The 19,446-nt window shown below is 43.1% G+C and overlaps 1 protein-coding gene across 1 annotated transcript in view; it reads right to left on the bottom strand.

Moving 5' to 3' along the window:
• The window catches only part of SLIT3 (slit guidance ligand 3), a 641,932-nt gene that overhangs the window by 535,330 nt on the left and 87,156 nt on the right, over window positions 1-19,446 (bottom strand). The window lies entirely within an intron of this gene.

The raw sequence follows: 19,446 nt of genomic DNA, 5'->3' as shown, positions 1-19,446 counted from the left end.
ATGTTGGTATAAATGCAAATATATTAACATTACATAACATTTCTACCCAAAAGTTCATTTTTGTCTTCCAATATTAGAAGAAATTAAAACATTTTCATGAGCCCCTAACAGTATTATAGATCCTTATCACCGTCTCCACTGGGACTCATGGAGAAGTACGCGCTGGGTCAGGAACCAAGGTCTGGGCATGAGGTGGGCCAGTAGGGATGGCTCACATTGGATGTTGGCCAACAGAGCCAATCAGTCTCTCTTAAGCATGGTCAATGCTAAACACCCACAGAAAGGCCACCTGAGTTTTTAAGTGACACAGAGTCACCATTATGATCTCCATGAAGGCTGCTTTCTTGGGAGCATTAGGCCAAGAGAGAGGCCCTGTTGCATGCTAGCCCCATGCCCTTCTGCCCTAGTGAGGTGACACAGCCTAGCAAGGGAAATGGGAAGCCACCTAAACCATGGTTAAAGCATACACCCCACAGTCCCCAGAATTCTTCAGAGCCAAAGAGCAGTTCATAGCCTGATGAATTTTTCTACTTAGAGTGAATTGAGTGTGTCCTATTTATTACATGGTATAACTATATGATCCCCATCTGAGAGCTAAGCAAACTAAGGAATAGAAAAGGTGAGCTTCTCCCTAGCTCCTGGCCCCCTTCCCCTGCCACCAAGCAAACATGCTTCCCTATTTGGGATTTTGCTCCCATTTCCCACCCCCCTTTTCTTCCTAGGTCTATGGACAACAACTTTAGAGGGATGAGTGACTAGAAGGAGGCCAAGCAGGACAAAGCATGGGAGAGAGAAGCATTGAAGACTTCACATAATAAGCTCACTGTCAAGAGGGTGCTACTCAGTCTGATAGCCATGCAGCGAGTGGGTAAGCATTGGGCAGGGATGCCATTTACGAGACTCCTGATTAGGAGGAGGCAAGGAGGAAAGGTTGGAAAGTTGGATAAGATAAGCTCTAATTCCCTGGCCACCTCTGGGGCAGCCTGACTCTTGATTTGTTTTGCTTGAGACGGAGTCTCACTCTGTTGCCCAGGCTGGAGTGCAATGGTGCAATCTCGGCTCACTGCAACCTCCACCTCCCAGGTTCAAGTGATTCCCCTACCTCCGCCTCCCCAGTAGCTGAGATCACAGGCACGCACCACCACGCATGGCTAATTTTTGTATTTTTAGTAGAGATGGGTTTTACCATGTTGGCCAGACTGTTCTCAAACTTCTGACCACAAGTGATCTGCCCGCCTCAGCCTCCCAAAGTGCTGGAATTACAGGAGTGAGCCACCGTACCTGGCTGAGGGAAGCCTGACTTCTAGCCCAGTGCTTTCTCTTTATTTTTAAAAAATTGCTGTAAAATCACATATCATGAGATTTATCTTCTTAGCAATAAAAAAACTGTACACTAAAAGTGTAGTTAGTTCAGTAGTGTTGAGTATATTTACATCATTGAGCAACTAATCTCCAGAACTTTTTCATCTTGCAAAACTGAAACTCTGTCCCTGTTGAACAACAACTCCCTGTCTCTCCTTCTCCCAGCCCCTGGCAACCACCGTTCCACTGTCTGTCTCTGATTTTGCCTGGTGCTCTTCGACCACTGCCAGTATCTGCTTTTTGTGTGTTCCTGTCACTAAAGTAGAAAAAAAAAAAAGTGGGGAACTCTGGGAAGAGCAGGATGAGGCAATATCTATTTTTATGTTTCAAGTAGTTCCCATGTTCTCAGTGATAACAGGTGGAAGCCATTGGAACTGGAGACGGCTTGATGTGATGTCTTTGGGATTCACTGGGGCTGGGCACAGGTCTGGCTATATTGTGCTCTTGTGAGATCTGAGGCAAGCTATCTAGCCCTTTGGACCTCAGTTTTGGATCTGCAAAATGGGTTACGGTGAGTCTTAAATGACACAGTGTCTATGCAAGTGTTCAGCACTGCAATAAGAGCATGGCAACAGTGATGATAATGGTGCTGACTGAGTTCTACATGCATGTCAAACGCCATGTCACGCGCTACACAGGCAGGATCTCAACTGCAGCAGTGCTCACGGTAGGTGTCATTATTAATCCTGTCTCATACAGAACGAACCTGAAGCCTGGGGAGGTCAAGCCATCCCCAAGGCCACAGTGTCAGGAAGTGGTAGTGGCAGGATTTGCACCCAGTCGGTCAGACTCCAGAGCTCTAGTTCTGAACCACCATGTTACTCGAAGCCTTTCAATAAATAACAGCTCCCTATCCCTTTCCCTTTCTCAATTGTTCTGTTTCTTTTCATCCACAGTTGCCACTTCCTGCAACCCATCCAAGGCAATGAACCGCTCTGTGCACACGGGCCTCTCTGAGAAGGAACTCTCTCGGAGGTCCCCAAGGCAGGAACTGGGTCTCTATGTGGGTCTGTCTGGACCCACCCTCTATTGTCACAGCTGTACAAGCCTTATAAGAGTTACATTCAGAGAACCAACACTCCAGTCTAGGCAAAAATCCTAAAACCCAGCCTGCCGCTGTCTGCAGTGAGTAGGGTGTTCAGTTTGCTGAAAACCCTAAACCAGAGTTGAAGCTAAAAATAAAACCAACTTGGCTCCAAGGCTCCTGGAAGGGAAGGAATCATTTTGTTTTTTGCCGGTATTTGTGGCTGGACAAAAATAAAATACAACCAAATTTAGTCAATTGTGCGCTGCCCACTGCTTCATAAACCCTGAATGAGGATTCTGGGGCAGATGGGTGGGGCTCTGCTCCCAAAAGCCTTGGGGCCGTTCCACTTGAGCTTGGGCAGGTCGCCTCCTGGTTCTCAATATCAGAAGGAGCTAGATACTGTATTTCCAGGTAACTCCAGGATCTATTCCTATTTACTGAGTGAACAGCCTGGCCTGGAAAGTCTTCCTTGAAAAGGTGATGAAGGCTCCAAGCTGTATAAGGTACACTTCCCATGTGGCCGCTATGAAAGCAGCCCCTGAACAGGAAAATGAACAGAATGAGATGTGCTGTTCTCCTGATAAACAGGTAAGTGCCGGGTGCAGACAGTGGCTATTGGCCACGGTGCACTCATGCCATCTGCTGTTCTGTTACTCTGGGCCCAGAGGTGGAGATCTCCTGCCATAGTTCAAGCTGGAAGTAAATCCACGATTACTGAATGGAGAACAGGACTGAATGCGACTCATATGAGGACAGAACTGAAAAAGTCAGCAAACGAGATGTGGGCCAGGGCAATGACAGGATAAGGCCTTCCTAGGTATTCCCTCTCCCGCTCAGATCAAAACTCCTTCTCAGCCTTCCTAATGCAACAATGGGGAGCACAAAGGTAAAAAAACCAACTGGCTGCTGAGTTGCAAAGTCACACTGATTTTTCAGCCAGAACTGAGAAGCACCAAGAAATAGGCCCTTGTCTTTGTGGAACCACTAAAGGCCTTTCTGGATGTACCTGGGTGTAAGATATAATCAGAAATTTTTGCCACTTCATTGAATTCATCCATGTATCCATTCAACCATTCATCCATCCAACTGTTCATTTATCTGTACATCCAACCACCATCCATCTATCCATCAACCCATCTACCCAAACATTCACTCACTCATCCATCCAACCACCATTTACCCATCCATCCATTCTTTAATTTCTCCAGTCACTTTTTCAATATGAACATACAAAAATGAATAAGATACAGTCCCTTCTTTTAAAAATGTCATATGCTTACTGTAGAAGACAGATCTGAAAACAAAAAATTGCCATGATCTTGAAAGCAAAGGTGTTGTGGGAACAGAGTGAAGCAGCAGCTAACCCAGTCCTTGTTAAAAGAAGACTTCCTAAGGAAGATGGTTTTGAGTTTAGTTTTAAAGGATGACTAGGACTCCTTAAGGAGACAGGGATGGAGAGTTCTAGACTGAGAGAGCAGTACATGCTCTGTACTCCATGGAGGGCCAGGAGACAGAGGAGCATTTGGGAAGCAGGCTGGCATTGCTGGAATGCAGAGGTGACCTGCCAACACAAGTGATGAAGGTGTACAACTAGGCAGCAGTCATACCACAAGGGGCCTTTTTATCCATAATAAAGAATTTGGGCTTGGCTTTTTACAGACAGTAAGAGGGAGACAGAGAAAGGGTTTGAGCAAGGGAGTGATACTCTGGTTTGAATTTTACAAAAGTTCTCCTGGCCAGGCACGGTGGCTCACACCTGTAATCCCAGCACTTTGGGAGGCCAAGGCGGGCAGATCACAAGGTCAGAAGCTTGAGACCAGCCTGTCCAACACGGTGAAACCCGATCTCTACTAAAAATATGAAAATTAGGTGGGCATGGTGGTGCACATCTGTAATCCCAGCTACTCGGGAGGCTGAGGCAGGAGAATCACTTGAACCTGGGAGGCAGAGGTTGCGGTGAGCTGAGATCATGCCATTGCACTCCAGCCTGGTGACGGAGCAAGATTCCGACTCAAAAAAAAAAATATATATATACACACACACACACACACACACACACACACACACACATCTCCTGAGTAGCAGTAAGCCCGGTTTGGAAGAGGGTGAAATCAGAAGCAGGAAAACCAGTTCACAGGGTTCTTGGGTAACCAGTGTCTCTGTGTGAAGACTTGGTTAAGGATAACAGTGTGGCTGAAGTGTAGGAGAGAGAGGTGAGTACAATCGACTGGGTTTTGTGACAGGATGTACGTGAGGACTGAGGGAGTTACAGGAGTGCGAGTATGAAAAGTGGCTCCAGGTTGAGTAACTGATCAGTCAAATTACCAATCCCTAATGAAAGGAACAGAGAAGGGAGGAACACCATGCGGAAGGTGTGTGTTTAGATTCAGGATTTCTGTAACACTGAAATCTCTCAAATATGTTTTGACAACTAATCGCAGCAGCTAGTAATAACACTAAAACCATGAGCTAGGCATTGTACTGAGCACTTTACATGCACTATCTCATTTAATCTCCATGGAAACACGCAGAGGGCCAGCGCTCTTCGCATCCCTATATTTAGGAAATACCGGCCTAAGACGGTTAAGAACTTGCCCAAAGTCAAGCTTGACCAATGTGATAGTTGGTGGGACTTGAACCCAGGTGCCTGCTGCTAAGCCTGTGCTCTTACCTACTATGTGTAGTGAGAATTCTTAATTTAGCCCTTCATTATAAACTGTCTTATCACCTACGTTTCAAAGGCTAAAACTGGGAAATACAACTAAAAATTCCTTTGTGTCCCAACAGTAGCCAACACAGCATCAGGCACACAAAGAACCTTCCAGAAGGGCCTGCTGAATTTCGTGAATAAGCCAAAAGGTAGGAAAGGCCAGCTAGGGGAGCCTGATTAATCAATAACCCTGGTGAGCTGGGAAGTCACACTGTGTGGGGGTAAACAGGGCTCCCAGAGTGCCTGCCTGAGTCTGTCTTCGTCCTTCAGAAACTTTACTTAGAGACTCGGCTTTCAGAGGTATCAACCTCACTGACAAGCAAAGCGAGCAGGGGGACGGCTCACTACTTCCCCTCCTTCAGGAAAGGGAAGGGGTGAGGGGCCACCAGGGCCTGGGCATGGCCCACTGCATATAAGTCCCCTTCTTTCCTCAGGGAGGTGTGGGATCTCAGCTGCCCAATCAGGCCTGAGGGAGCAAGAAAGTCAAAGTATGCTAATCCCTACAGGTCACCAGGGCTGCTTGCTTTAGTAATGAACTCAATTGTTTCCCCTTCCCCAGGCACCTTCTTAGGCAGCCTGAATTCTTTCTCAGTCTATTGGTACTTTCAGAAACACTCACATGTCTCAACAACAAGAACCCAAGCAGTTTTGTTATCTAGAGCAGAAGCTCCATGCCACTCCCAGTGGAAAGAGGGAGAGGGACAATGCTTCCTGCCAGCTGCTGATCCAGGCCAGCAAGCCCCAGGGATGATGGGTACAGGCTCCGGGCAAGGGCAGAACCAAACTTTGCAGGCCTCAAACATCAGTTCAGAGATGACATCATCAACTATGAAGATGTACAGATGTCAGTATAAATCACGGGCAAAAAACTTGAACTCTGGAGAGTCAAAAGAGCAGAGATCCTTGATGCGGGGCTGTTCCAACTTGTTGTTTGCTGTAGTCACTGAAGGCCTCTTACTTGCTTGGTTTCCTCACCTGTCTAATAGCCAGTTTGGACTTTTTTTCCTGCTATGCGAATTTTCATAATGCAAACTGGATCTAATCTGAGCAATTCAATAAGGAAGCTAATTTGTGATGGTTGTTGGTTTATACAGTGTCATGATCAGGAATGGCCCCCACATGTGAGGCAGGAAAGCCTAATGCCTTACAGACTCAATACCCATGGCCATTTTAGTTGAATGATGCTATTCTTTACTTTTGTGGCTTCCCTTTTTTGGAGGGACAAGCAGCTTCATTGAGATATAATAGAGCTTCCTTACAGTAAGTGTGGACCAACCCACAATTTATTTTGATGGCTTAGCTGCGAGTTGACCTGAGATTTGTCTTCCATGGTATTCAGTATTTGCTCAATGACATTTAGACTAGCTTACGCTAATTTTGAAAATATTATTTTTTAGTTTGTAAGTTGTGAAAGTCCTAATAGCAATTAAAAACCCCTTTAATTTTGACATTTCTGTAGGATAAATAATTTTGTGGTCATATTCTAAAATTCTGATCCCTAAGCAGTTTTTTTTTTCCTCATTGAAGTTGTTTGCAAAAACCCTTTTAAAAAATAACCTAAAGATTATTTTAGGAACACAATTATTATGTAATAGCAAAACATGTACCTCATGGGATATCTGAGAGGGCTGAATGGTTTAACATCTGTAAAGGGCTTTGCAATGTTTCTCAAGGGCTCAATAAGTGGTAGCTGTTACAGCTACTGTTATTATCATTATAATCATCCCTAGATCTCCCAAGAGGTTGGAAATTCAGGAGATTTATTTCTCCTTCATAGATGACTGTATTGGTCAGCAAGGCAATAACAAACGAACTCCAAAATCTCAGTGGGTTAACACAATAAACACTTATTCCACACTCACGTAAAGGGCTTGTTCCATGTGGTATGATACCTTAGAGAAAATGTGGCCTCCAAAGCTGCTGTGCCAGGGGAAGAGAAGAAAGGAGGAAGTACATCAGCTCTTAACTCTCTTGACCCAGCAGTGACTCATACTGCTTCTCACATGATTGGCCAGAACTAGTCACATGGCACAAACCTAGCTGCAAAGGAAGCTGGGAAATCTACAGGAACACTTGGATATTTGGTTGAGGACTATCTTAACAACCAGTATGCCTTAAGCATCAAAACAGCAAAGATGTCTTTATCAGCCAGGCACAGTGGCTCATGCCTACAGTCCTAGCACTTTGGGAGGCCAAAGCGGGAGGATTGCTTGGGTCCAGAAGTTTGAGACTAGCCTGGGAGATATAGTGAAACCTCTCTACAAAAAATCCAAAAAATTTGCTGAGCATGGTGCCACACACCTATAATCTCAGCTACTCAGGAGGCTGGGTGGGAGGATTGCTTAAGCCTGGGAGGTGGAGGTTGCAGTGAGCCAAGATCATGCCATTGCACTCTAGCCTATGCAACAGAGCAAGATCCTGTCTCAAAAATAGATAAATAAAATAAAATAAATCAAAAAATCTTTGTGCTTGTCCATCTATCCATCCTTCCTTCCTTTTTTATGTTCACATAGGGCACTTACCACTATGAGCTAAGTGTTGTGTTAGGTGTTTTATCTGTATTATCTCACTTCATCCTTAAAGCAACTCTTGAAGCAGACACTGTTATGGTCATTAAGATAAGGAAACTGAGGTACAGCAAGGTTATGTAGCTTTTCCAAAATCACACAGCCCAAACTTAAGGCTTGAACAGAGGTCTCTTGGACGCTAAAACCTGTGATTTTAACCCCCTTGCCATTCTGCTTCTCTAACTTTTTGGAGCTTGGTCAACAAAAGGCTGCCCAATAATCCCAGGAGGGAGGATAGAAACAAGGAATATTTGCTGGCCCCGCCTCTCTGGTTTCAGAAGAAGGCTGTGAGAGTCTCAGGAAATCTCTGCCCTATTTATGTGGTTCTAGAGAATTCTGGGGGCTTGGTCAGGATCACATCCTATTGAGATCCACCTCAGGACTCCGTATGAAAAGAAAACAAGCACAAAGCCCCCCCCCGCAACCCCCAAAACACACATACCAAACAACCTCTTTTGACCCTTCCTGTACCTCACATTGGATTACTTTTTCTCCAACGACATGACTGTTAGGGAAATGTAGGGTACATAATGGTCTGAGCCTGCCTTGCCTCTGACCCCTGCCCTGGCTACTTCCACATGCCCCTGATGCCCAAATGCCCCTGCATCCAGAAGACCTTGATTTCAGGAGAAAAGAAGGGGGTGAGGGAGAAGATGGACAAGAGTCCTGTCTACGCAGCGGTGGAAAATCACTGGCTCTGCAGAGAGTGGGCCAAAAGGCACTGTGAGTCCTCTAGTTCCAGGATGGCTGACCCACAGGCCTAAGTAATCTTTGCCTAGAACAATGCAGGGGAACCCCAGAGGCCGTAGCCAACATGTTGCTTTATACAGGACTAAAGTCAAGGGCATGGGTCTCTGGGGATCCCCAGAAGATTGTACATGGGTATATATTAGTACACTGAGGGCTCAGACTCCAAGAAAACATATCTAGGGTGGAAGAAAGCACACATTTATGCATGCATGTGAATGTGCACACACACACACACACAGAGCAGATAAAAATATACATGCAACATAATAGTCATTTATAACTTCAGAGCTGGCCAGACCCATTTCAGGCAGTCAGACCACTTGGCAATCACCAAAGCTCCATCCCTATAGTGACCTCTTCCCCACGACATCTCATAATGGGGCCAACAAGGCAGACAACTCCCCAGATTCAAGAATCACTCCTGGATCTCTCTTGAGATTTTCTACTCTTGCAGCTTTCCCCGGATCAGAGTTGTTGCACATGCTCTTCCCTTCTCTGGGAATGCTCTTTACCCTGCTACCAGGATAACAGCCGCAGAGGTGTTAAGAAGTAGTCAAATTCTATAAATAATTTGAGAGTAGAGCAGACAGGATTTGCTGATGGATTGGAGGCAAGGCAAGAGAGAGAAGGAGAGTCAAGGATGAGGCTGATATTCTGGCCTGTGCATCTAAAACTTTGGAACTACTGTTACCCGAGATGGGGAAGACTGTGGGTAGAGCAGGGGGTGGGGGGCAGATTTGGATATGTTAAATTTGACATGCCTACAAATATTCCCAATTATAGATGCCCAACAGATGATGGGATATACAAATATGGGGCACTCAGGGATAAGACCAAGATAGAGAGATGTAGGTGGTAATTTAAAGTCATGAACCTGGATGTGGTTACCATGGGAGATGAAGATAAGGCAAGAGGAGTGTGGACTGAGTTCTGGGCTACACCATCCAGAGCGAGGAGGAAACAGCTCCCAGTGTGGTGGGGGAGAAGCAAGAGAGAGCAGAGTTGTGAAGGTCAAGTGAAGGGAGAGTTTCAAGGAAGGAGGGGAGTAGGGAGGGAGGGAGGAATTGGTTAGCCAACTTCTGCTGAGACACAGAGAAAGATGAGGATAACATTGGGTTTAGCAATGAAGAGCCCACTGGTGACCCTGCAAAGAGCTGCTTGGTCCAAAGATGGGCATGACTTATTAGCAGGAGTGGTTCAAAAAAGAATGGGGGAAAATAAAAAGGAACAATGATGTTGAGACATCTAAAATAAAGGAGAGAGAAAATGGGTTGATAGCTAGGAGAGAATGTGGTCAAGTGGGGGTTTATCATTTATTTAAGATGAAGGAAATTGTGACATGCTTCTGTGCTGATGAGAATGACACAGAAGAGAGGCACATTGATGATTTAGGGGAGGTAGGAGAAAAATGTTAGCGTGAAGCTCCTGAACAGGCAACAGAGGTAATTCCAGTGTACAGGGATGGCAGTGGCCTTTGGCAGGGTCAGAGACGGGTCACCTCTGGCAACAGCAGGAAGGCAGAAGTCAGGGGACAGGGGGTGGCAGATGTGGTGGTGGGTATCTGTGGAAGGTCTCTTCCGATCACTTCTGTTTCCTCAGTGAAAAACAAAGCCAGATTCTCAGTAGAGGCCAGGGAGAGAGGAGGAGAGGTATGATGACTGAGAAGGAAAGGTGAGACATCGCTGTTTAGGAAAGGCTGGAAGGTTACCAGGCAGCAGCCAATGCCCATTTGAGGTTAGTGATCATGACCTGTGAGTGAGATGCGTCCACAGAAGCATGTGTTTTTCTTCAGCAACATTCAAGTCCCCTGGGTGAGAGGGTGCAAACAATAGAAGACTGAATTCAGCCAAGGTTAGGGTGTTTCCAGGCAACTATGATGAAGGAAGAGAGGGGCTCAGGAGTTGAGGGAATGTGCTTAGAGTAATTATGAAAATGAGCCATGAAATCTATGCTGAGTAATGAGGGAGGGGGCCTCATTAAGCGGGTAAGGGATGGTGACAAGTGACAAAATCTATGAATTATATGCCTCTGCAGGGTCTAAGAACTCTTGGACAGGGCATGGGGCTGGGGCTTACTTAGGAAGGCCGTACTATATAATTCTAGCTCTACCCTAGAGCTATGCAACTTCATGTAAACCACAGCCCTGGTTTCCTCCATCAACAGGATCAGTGGGTTGGATGAGATGAGTCCTAAGATGACCTATTCTATTCTCCTTATTCTGAGAGCTGGATAGAATATTTGAATTTTAAGTCCCGTTCTTAATGTACTGCACAGCTTTAGGATTTAATATCCCTATGCCTTGGTTTCTTTACATCAAGATGGGCAAAATGATACCTACCAGAACATCCATTCAAATGTGTAGTGCCATGAGAAGAAAGATTTTTATCTGTTTTGTTCACTGCCACTTGAGCCTGGCAACTAGTAGGTGCTCAATAAATATTTATTGGTTAGTTGGTTGGTTCATTGGTTGGTTGAATGACTAAATGAGTGAATATCTACTCCACTTATCTCACAGAATTAGAGGAACAGATGAGCCAAAGAAGGCAAACTTTGTGAAGAACTGAAAGTGCTATGAGTTGGGTGCTGCTGCCCAAGACCTCTGTGCTGGCTTTCACTTCAGCTGTTAAAACCAGAGGATTTCATTAGGCACCTTCTAGAGTTACTGAACAGTCACAACACAATAGCACATATCAAACACTTGGACCCATACTGCTTGAAAGAGGGTCCTGAGAGTTTGGAGCAAGAGGCTCATGCCAGCAGTTTTGTGCAGTAGGGTGAGGGAAGCAGAGGCAGCTTCAGAACAGAGTGAAGCCAGAGTCAGGGCAAGTGTCCTTACACCAGGTGGGGCATTCACATAAGGTTTCTATATCAGAAGAGTGAGGGGTGCTATTAATAAAAGGAAAAAGTGGATGGCCCCTAAACTCTAACTTTCTCTTTTCCATGCTGCCTGGGAATAAATATGGAAGAGCTATGTTGGGGGCAGGGAAGAGGGACTGAGAATGCGTTAGCCTCATTCTGCAAAAGCACACTCCATCAAGACATTAAGCAGGCCTTGAGTAGCCTATGGTTAATATCTACTCATTTTTACTAGGAATTAAGAGAAAAATACTTCAGGCAGTTCTTAGGATTTTTCTCCCTTTTTAAGACCCCCAAAACAATGCAGCAAAGCTGGTTCTAAATCAGATGGTATGAGCACAGTCCACCACAGATTCTCCATGTTCTCTCTGGGTTATTCTAGGCCTTTCGTCTAGGTCTCCAACCCCTTCGACCCACAGGTAGGAAACTGACAGATGCAAATTGAAATAGAAATACTCTAGCTAGTAGATGTCAGAGAGGGCAGGTGCAACTCAGCACAATTTTCTGGAAGTGCGCTGTTTAAAATGATCCTGTTTGAACCCATTGGCCTTTTCTTTTGTTCTGAGTTAGTTCAAAGTGACAAAAGAAGTCCTGACAGTAAAAAATTCAAACATTCCTAGTTTGTGAATGACAAATTTCTCTTTCGTTTTTATTCTCAACACTCGAAATCTGCAAGATCTGTTAATGATGGTGTGCCTCTCTGTGTGTTTATCTAGGCATTTACATTTATATTTACATATCCAGCAACAACAACAAAAGTTCTTTTAAGCCTTTTCTGGCATAAACCAAAGAACGTAGAGTAATCATCTGTGACCAGTTCTCATCTATAACTAATTAGAATTTTTATTTTCTCATAGCATTTCCTCCGATTCAGGTCCAAGGTTTTTTTTGTTATTATTTTTTTCTAGAAAAGGAAGATACCTGGATAATATGAGAACTGTAGGATGGAAAGGGAGCTGGGTAAAAGGGGGAAAGGGGCACTTTTCAGATTGTATTGTCACTTCGATCTGATTGAATCTTTTCCTTATTCCTTTATTTTTTTTAATGCTTTTCCAGCATGGGAAGGATTTCTCAACCCTCTGGCTATTGCATTTGAACTGAAGTCTGCAGAAATAGTTTAAGAGCCCCCGCTCACCTCGCTCACTCCCACCTCAGGCGAGCAGTTCCACATCCCAACCACAGCTTTGAGATCCCATCCAAACTTGCTGGCGTCTCAAACTGAATCCCAGATGTTCACTTAGCGAAAAATAAATGAATGGCCCAAGCCGTGGACTGAAGCAGGGACCCTCACAAATAGATTCCAGGTGTGTTGGCCTCTGGACCACTATCTTTCTCTGTTTTACATACATGTACACACACATACACACACACACACACGGCACCAATTCCATCCTGAAAAGAATTCAACATCATCTCCAAGTTAGAGCCAGTATAGGATGAACAGAGGTAGTCACCTAACACAAATAACATATTTTAAATTGTGGATGAAGGCAAAGGGCTCCACATTCACACTCCTTTGCCTTCAATAATGAAAATCATGATGTGTTTGATGTTCAAACTCATCTTAGGCTTAAAAGAACTAAGAATGGCTAAATGCTCTGAATTATCGTCACTGTTCATTATCCATCTTAGCTGCCTTCTTGTGTTCCCCTGTGCTATGGTCCAAATGTTTGTGTCCTTCCCCCACTAAAATTCACATTCAAAATTCAACCACTGAGATGACGGTATTTGGAGGTGGGACCTTTGGGCAGTGATTGGGCCATGAGGGTGGAGCCCTCATAAATGGGATTAGTGCTTCCTTGCATCTTCCACAATGTGAACACATAAGCTAGAAGGCGCCATCTATGACCAGAAAGTGGGTTCTCACCAGACACCGAGTATACTGGCACCTTCCTTGATCCTGGACTTCCTATTATATATAAGCCACCCAGAGTATGTTATTTTGTTATAGCAGTTGGAATGGACTAAGACTACACAATTCTTATGTCAAATTTAACAAGCACCTACTGTTTGCTTACCTCAGGGCAAACAGGGAAGAAAAAAAAGAAAAGGAAAGATCTGCCTCGACTCATAGTAGTGTTTTGAAACATCAAAATTCCAGTTGCTAGCTTATAAATTAAGAAATTCATATTCTATGAAGAAAGTCAATGGGTAGCCTGATGGGAATAGCATTGAATCTATATGTTATTACTTTGGGCAGTATGGCCATTTTCACGATATTGATTCTTCCTATCCATGAGCATGGAATGTTTTTCTATTTGCGTCCTCTCTTATTTCCTTCAGCAGTGGTTTGTAGTTCTCCTTGCAGAGGTCCTTCACAATCCTTGCTAGTGGTATTCCTGGATATTTTATTCCCTTGGTTGCAGTTGTGAATAGGAGTTCACTACTTTAAATTCCATATGGAACCCAAAAAGGAGCCTGTATATCTAAGAAAATCATAAGCAAAGAGAACAAACCTGGAGGCATCATGCTACCTGACTTGAAACTACACTAATAGGCTACAGTAACCAAAACAGCATGGTACTGGTACCAAAAACAGATATATAGACCAATGGAACAGAACAGGGGCCTCAGAAACAACTCCAAACATCTACAACCATCTGAGCTTTGACAAACCTAACAAAAACAAACAATAGGGAAAGGATTCCCTATTTAATAAGTGGTGTTGGGAAAATTGGCTAGCCATATGCAGAAAACTGAAAGTGGACCTCTTCCTTATACCTTAGACAAAAATTAAGATGGATTAGAAACTTAAAAATTAAGATAGATTAAAGACTTAAATGTAAGACCTAAAACCATAAAAACCCTACAAGAAAACCTAGGCAATACCATTCAGGACATAGGCATGGGCAAAGACTTCATGACTAAAACACCAAAAGCAATGGCAACAAAAGCCAAAATTGACAAATGGAATCTCATCAAACTAAAGAGCTTCTGCACAGCAAAAGAAACTATCATCAGAGTGAACAGGCAACCTACAGAATGGGAGAAAATTTTTACAATCTATCCATCTGACAAAGGGCTAATATTCAGAATCTACGAAGAACTTAAATTTACAAGAAGAAAACATACAACCCCTTCAAAAAGTGGGCGAAGGATATGGACAGACGTTTCTCAAAAGAAGACATTTATGCAGCCAACAAACATATGAAAAAAAGCTCATCATCACTGGTCATTAGAGAAATGCAAATCAAAACCACAATGAGATACCATCTCACACCACTTAGAATGGCGATCATTAAAAAGTCAGGAAACCATAGATGCTAGAAAGGATGTGGAGAAATAGGAACACTTTTACACTGTTGGTGGGAGTGTAAATTAGTTCCACCATTGTGGAAGACAATGTGGCGATTCCTCAAGGATCTAGAACCAGAAATACCATTTGACTTAGCAATCAATCCCATTACTGGGTATACACCCAAAGAATTATAAATCATTCAACTATAAAGACACATGCACAAAAATGTTTATTGTGGCACTATTCACAATAGCAAAGACTTGGAACCAACCCAAATGCCCATCAATGGTACACTGGATAAAGAAAATGTGGCATATATGCTACATGTGGAATACTATGCAGCTATAGAAAAGGATGAGTTCATGTCCTTTGCAGGGACATGGATGGAGCTGGAAACCATCATTCTCAGCAAGCTAACCCAGGAACAGAAAACCAAACACCACATGTTCTCACTCATAATTGGGAGTAGAACGAGAACACATGGACATAGCAAGGGGAACCTCACACGCCAGGGCCTGTCGGGGGTAGGGGGCAAGGGGAGGGATAGTATTAGGAGAAATACCTAATGTAGAAGATGGGTTGATGGGTGCAGCAAACCACCATGGCACATGTATACCTATGTAACAAACCTGCATGTTTTGCACATGTATACCAGAACTTAAAGTATAATAAAAAATAAATTATGAAATTCAATGTTTACTAAGTGCCTATTCTGTGTCATACTCTGAGATACAAAATTCAGTAAGACCTCCTTCTTAAGGAACTTGCAATCTAGCAGGGGAGTAAGATAAGCAAGATAAACCCCTCAGTGCCTTGTGAACATGTGATGTGTGCCACAAAACACAGAAGCTGTGGGAGAAATCTTTATGGCAAATAGCTACCCATGGCACTACACAGTGAGGGGTGCATCACAACCCAGGCAATGGACATAGAGAGAGATTAGAGGTAAGACCAGACAGGTAGGATGAAGGTATAGGGCCTTCTGGGAAGCTAGTGGGTTCCAAAATGCAGTTGTCCAATCTCTCAAGATTTCAGAGGGCAAATAAATGAACAAAAAAATTTTATTTGCATTATATTTTTTATGTTTTTACAAAAATGCATAACTCTCTCATGGTCATTATTTAAGAGAGGCCAAGGAAAAAGAAAGGAAGTTGACTTAAAGTCAGATTAAAGAAAATAATTTGAGTAAAGGTGTCGCATGAATTGACAAAAACCAAGAAGGTATAGAATGCACTGGCATTTGGAAAATGCTGTGTTGCTCAGGAGCTGGTCACTGAAGTTTCCTGGGAAGGACTGGCATGAAGAAAGCCAGCTAGTAGGAAGAGAACTTGGGTAGTGGTATGCAGAATGTGTTGGGTGGTGCGGGTGAAACTGGAGTTGAACATGATGAAGACCATTGTGTGAATCAAAGGGGACCAGAGGTAGGAATGAATGAATGAATGAATGAAAGTAGGAGGAGAAACAGGGGGAGATAAGGCAAAACTTAGTGGCACACAGGATGAAGACAGAATAGAGACAGGGTGTGGAGACTGGTTCACTGTTTCCAATTCTACTCTAGTAGAATTATACACCCAATGGTTTGGCTGTGTGATTTTGCAGTATCTTCCATTAAAGTGAGAAGTATATATTTCCTTGCTCCATTGATGTTGGGTGTGGCCATGTAACTTGATTTGGTCAACAGAAGGTTGGTGAGTGTGATGTGAGCAGAGATTTTAAATGTGCTTGTGTGACTTGGCTTGATTTCATCTCTTATTCCATTTGCCATCAAAAAATACGCCTTTGATAGCCAAGAACCCAAACAGAAGGAGAAGTCACAAGGATATTTCTGAACCCAAATCACAGGCTGAATCCAAGCCCAACTGAGCCCAGCTAAGACCATCTGAAACAGCCAAACCTAGCCAACCCATGACCCACGTACAAAGAAAATAAATGCTTATTTTTGTAAGCCACTGAGATTCTGAGGTTGTTTGGCTAGAAGGGAAAACTGACTAATGCAGAGGAGGAGGGATTGGGTTGAGAGTTGCAGTAGTCTCATGACAGGTTCCCCTGTTTCTGCTTTTGCTCCTACATCCCATTTTCCAATGAGCAGTTAGAGTGAGTGTTTCAAAACTCATGTTAATCAACTCATTCTTTTGCTCGAAAACCCCTCAGTTGCTCCCACATCACTCAGTGTAAAAGTCAAAGTACTTGCAATGGACCATATACCCTTACATGATCTGTCCATCTCCCTATCCCTTTACTCCTCAAAATTCACCTCCTACCACTCTCCTACTTTCTTACTCTACTCCAGCCATGTGGCTTTCCTGCTACTCCTGGAATACATTAGGGTGCACCTTCCTTTGGGCCTCTTCCTTGCTTTATTATTCCTAGAAAACACATCTAAGAGCTGACATCTTTTATTATAGTATACTTTAAGTTCTGGGGTACATGTGCAGAACATGCAGTTTTGTTACATAGATATACACGTGCCTTGGTGGTTTCCTGAACCCATTGACCCATCACCTATATTAGGTATTTCTCCTAATGCTATCCCTCCCCTAGTCCCCCATCCCCTGACAGGCCCTAATGTGTGATGTTCCCCCTCCCTGTGCCCATGTGTTCTCAGTGTTCAACTCCCAGTTATGAAAGAGAACATGAGGAGTTTCGTTTTCTGTTCTCATGTTAGTTTGCTGAGATGATGGTTTCCAGCTTCATCCATGTCCCTGCAAGGGACATAAACTCATCCTTTTTATGGTTGCATAGTATTCCATGGTGTATATGTGCCACATTTTCTTTATCTAGTCTATCATTGATGGGCATTTGCATTGGTTCCAAGTCTTTGCTATTGTGAATAGTGCCACAATAAACATATGTGCATGTGTCTTTACAGAATAATTTATAATCCTTTGGGTATATACCCAGTAATGAGATTGCTGGGTCAAATGTTATTTCTAGTTCTAGATCCTTGAGAAGTTGCCACACTGTCTTCCACAATGGTTGAACTAATTTACAGTCCCACCAACAGTATAAAAGTATTCCTGTTTCTCCATATCCTCTCCAGCATCTGTTGTTTCCTGACTTTTTAATGATCACCATTCTAACTGGCATGAGATGGTACCTCATTGTGGTTTTGATTTGCATTTCTCTAATGACCAGTGATGATGAGCTTTTTTTTCATGTTTGTTGGCTGCATAAATGTCTTCTTTTGAGAAGTGTCTGTTCATATCCTTCACCCACTTTTTGAGGGGGTTGTTTTTTTCTTGTAAATTTAAGTTCCTTGTAGATTCTGGATATTAGCCCTTTGTCAGATAGGTAGATTGTAAAAATTTTCTCCTATTCTGTAGGTTGCCTGTTCACTCTGATAACAGTTTCTTTTGCTGTGCAGAAGCTCTTTAGTTTGATGAGATCCCATTTGTCAATTCTGGCTTTTGTTGCCATTGCTTTTGGTGTTTTAGTCATGAAGTCTTTGCCCATGCCTATGTCCTGAATGGTATTGCCTAGGTTTTCTTGTAGAATTTTTATGGTTTTAGGTCTTACATTTAAGTCTTTAATCCATCTTAATTTTTGTCTAAGGTACAAGGAAGGGGTCCAGGTTCAGTTTTCTGCATATGGCTAGCCAGTTTTCCCAACACAATTTATTAAATAGGGAATCCTTTCCACATTGATAGTTTTTGTTAGGTTTGTCAAAGCTCAGATGGTTGTAGATGTGTGGTATTACTTCTGAGGCCTCTGTTCTGTTCCATTGGTCTATATATCTGTTTTGGTACCAGTACCATGCTGTTTTGGTTATTGTAGACTCTGTTTGCAGATGACCTGATTGTATATTTAGAAAACCCTACCGTCTCAGTCCAAAATCTCCTTAAGCTAATAAGCAACTTCAGATACAAAATCAATGTGCAAAAATCACAAGCATTCCTATACACCAATAACAAACAGAGAGCCAAATCATGAGTGAACTCCCACTCACAATTGCTACTAAGGAAAAAAAAAACCTAGGAATACAACTTACAAGGGATGTGAAGGACCTCTTCAAGCAGAACTACAAACCCCTGCTCAAGGAAATCAGAGAGGATAGAAACAAATGGAAAAACATTCCATGCTCATGGATAGGAATAATCATTATCGTGAAAATGGCTATACTGCCCAAAGTAATTTATAGATTCAATGCTATCCCTATCAAGCTACCATTTACTTTCTTCAGACAACTGGAAAAAACCACTTTAAACTTTATATGGAACCAAAAAAGGGCCTGCATAGCCAAGACAATCCTAAGCAAAAAGAACCAAGCTGGAGGCATCAGGCTACCTGACTTTAAACTATAGCTGACATCTTTACTTCCTTCAGATCTCTCTTCAAATATCCCTTCCTCCAGGAGATCTTCCTTGACCATTCCATTAAAATTGCAGCTCCATCCCTGAGCTCTCTGACTCACTCCCCTGCTTAATTTTTTTCAAAGTGATGATCTGACCTATTATACATTTTACTTGTTGTGTTTACTGTCTATGGTCTCCCACTAGAATATAAGTTCCATGTGAGTAAAAACTTTTTTCTCTTCCTACTATACTCCCAGAACACTAAGAACAGTGCCTGGCACATGACCCAATAAATATTTATTAAATAAACAAATCAAACAAATAGCCAGGTATCTATTCTAGAACTATGTGCATAATAGTGATGGCTTTGACAGACTCAGAAACTTGGAAAAAGAAAGAGGTGTGGAATAAAGTAAGAGTGGCCAAATGAAGCCACCAAGATAGCAAGTAATAGGTCAAATTTAAGGAGATAGCAGGCATCATCCACTTGGTGGTAACAGCTAAGCCATGAGCATTGGGAGAGTCTGTCATTTACTACTCAGAGTAATTGACTAAACTCACCAAGTCTCAGCCTTCTCATCTGTTAAATGGAAAGAATACAAACACCTCCTTCCCAAGGGAGTTGTGAGAATTAACTGAGATCA

This window comes from Macaca thibetana, chromosome 6, assembly GCF_024542745.1.
Source record: "Macaca thibetana thibetana isolate TM-01 chromosome 6, ASM2454274v1, whole genome shotgun sequence".
NCBI classification, from domain to species: domain Eukaryota; kingdom Metazoa; phylum Chordata; class Mammalia; order Primates; family Cercopithecidae; genus Macaca; species Macaca thibetana.
The sequence above is the reverse complement of the archived record's forward strand: the minus strand, read 5'-3'. Positions and strand labels throughout refer to the sequence as shown.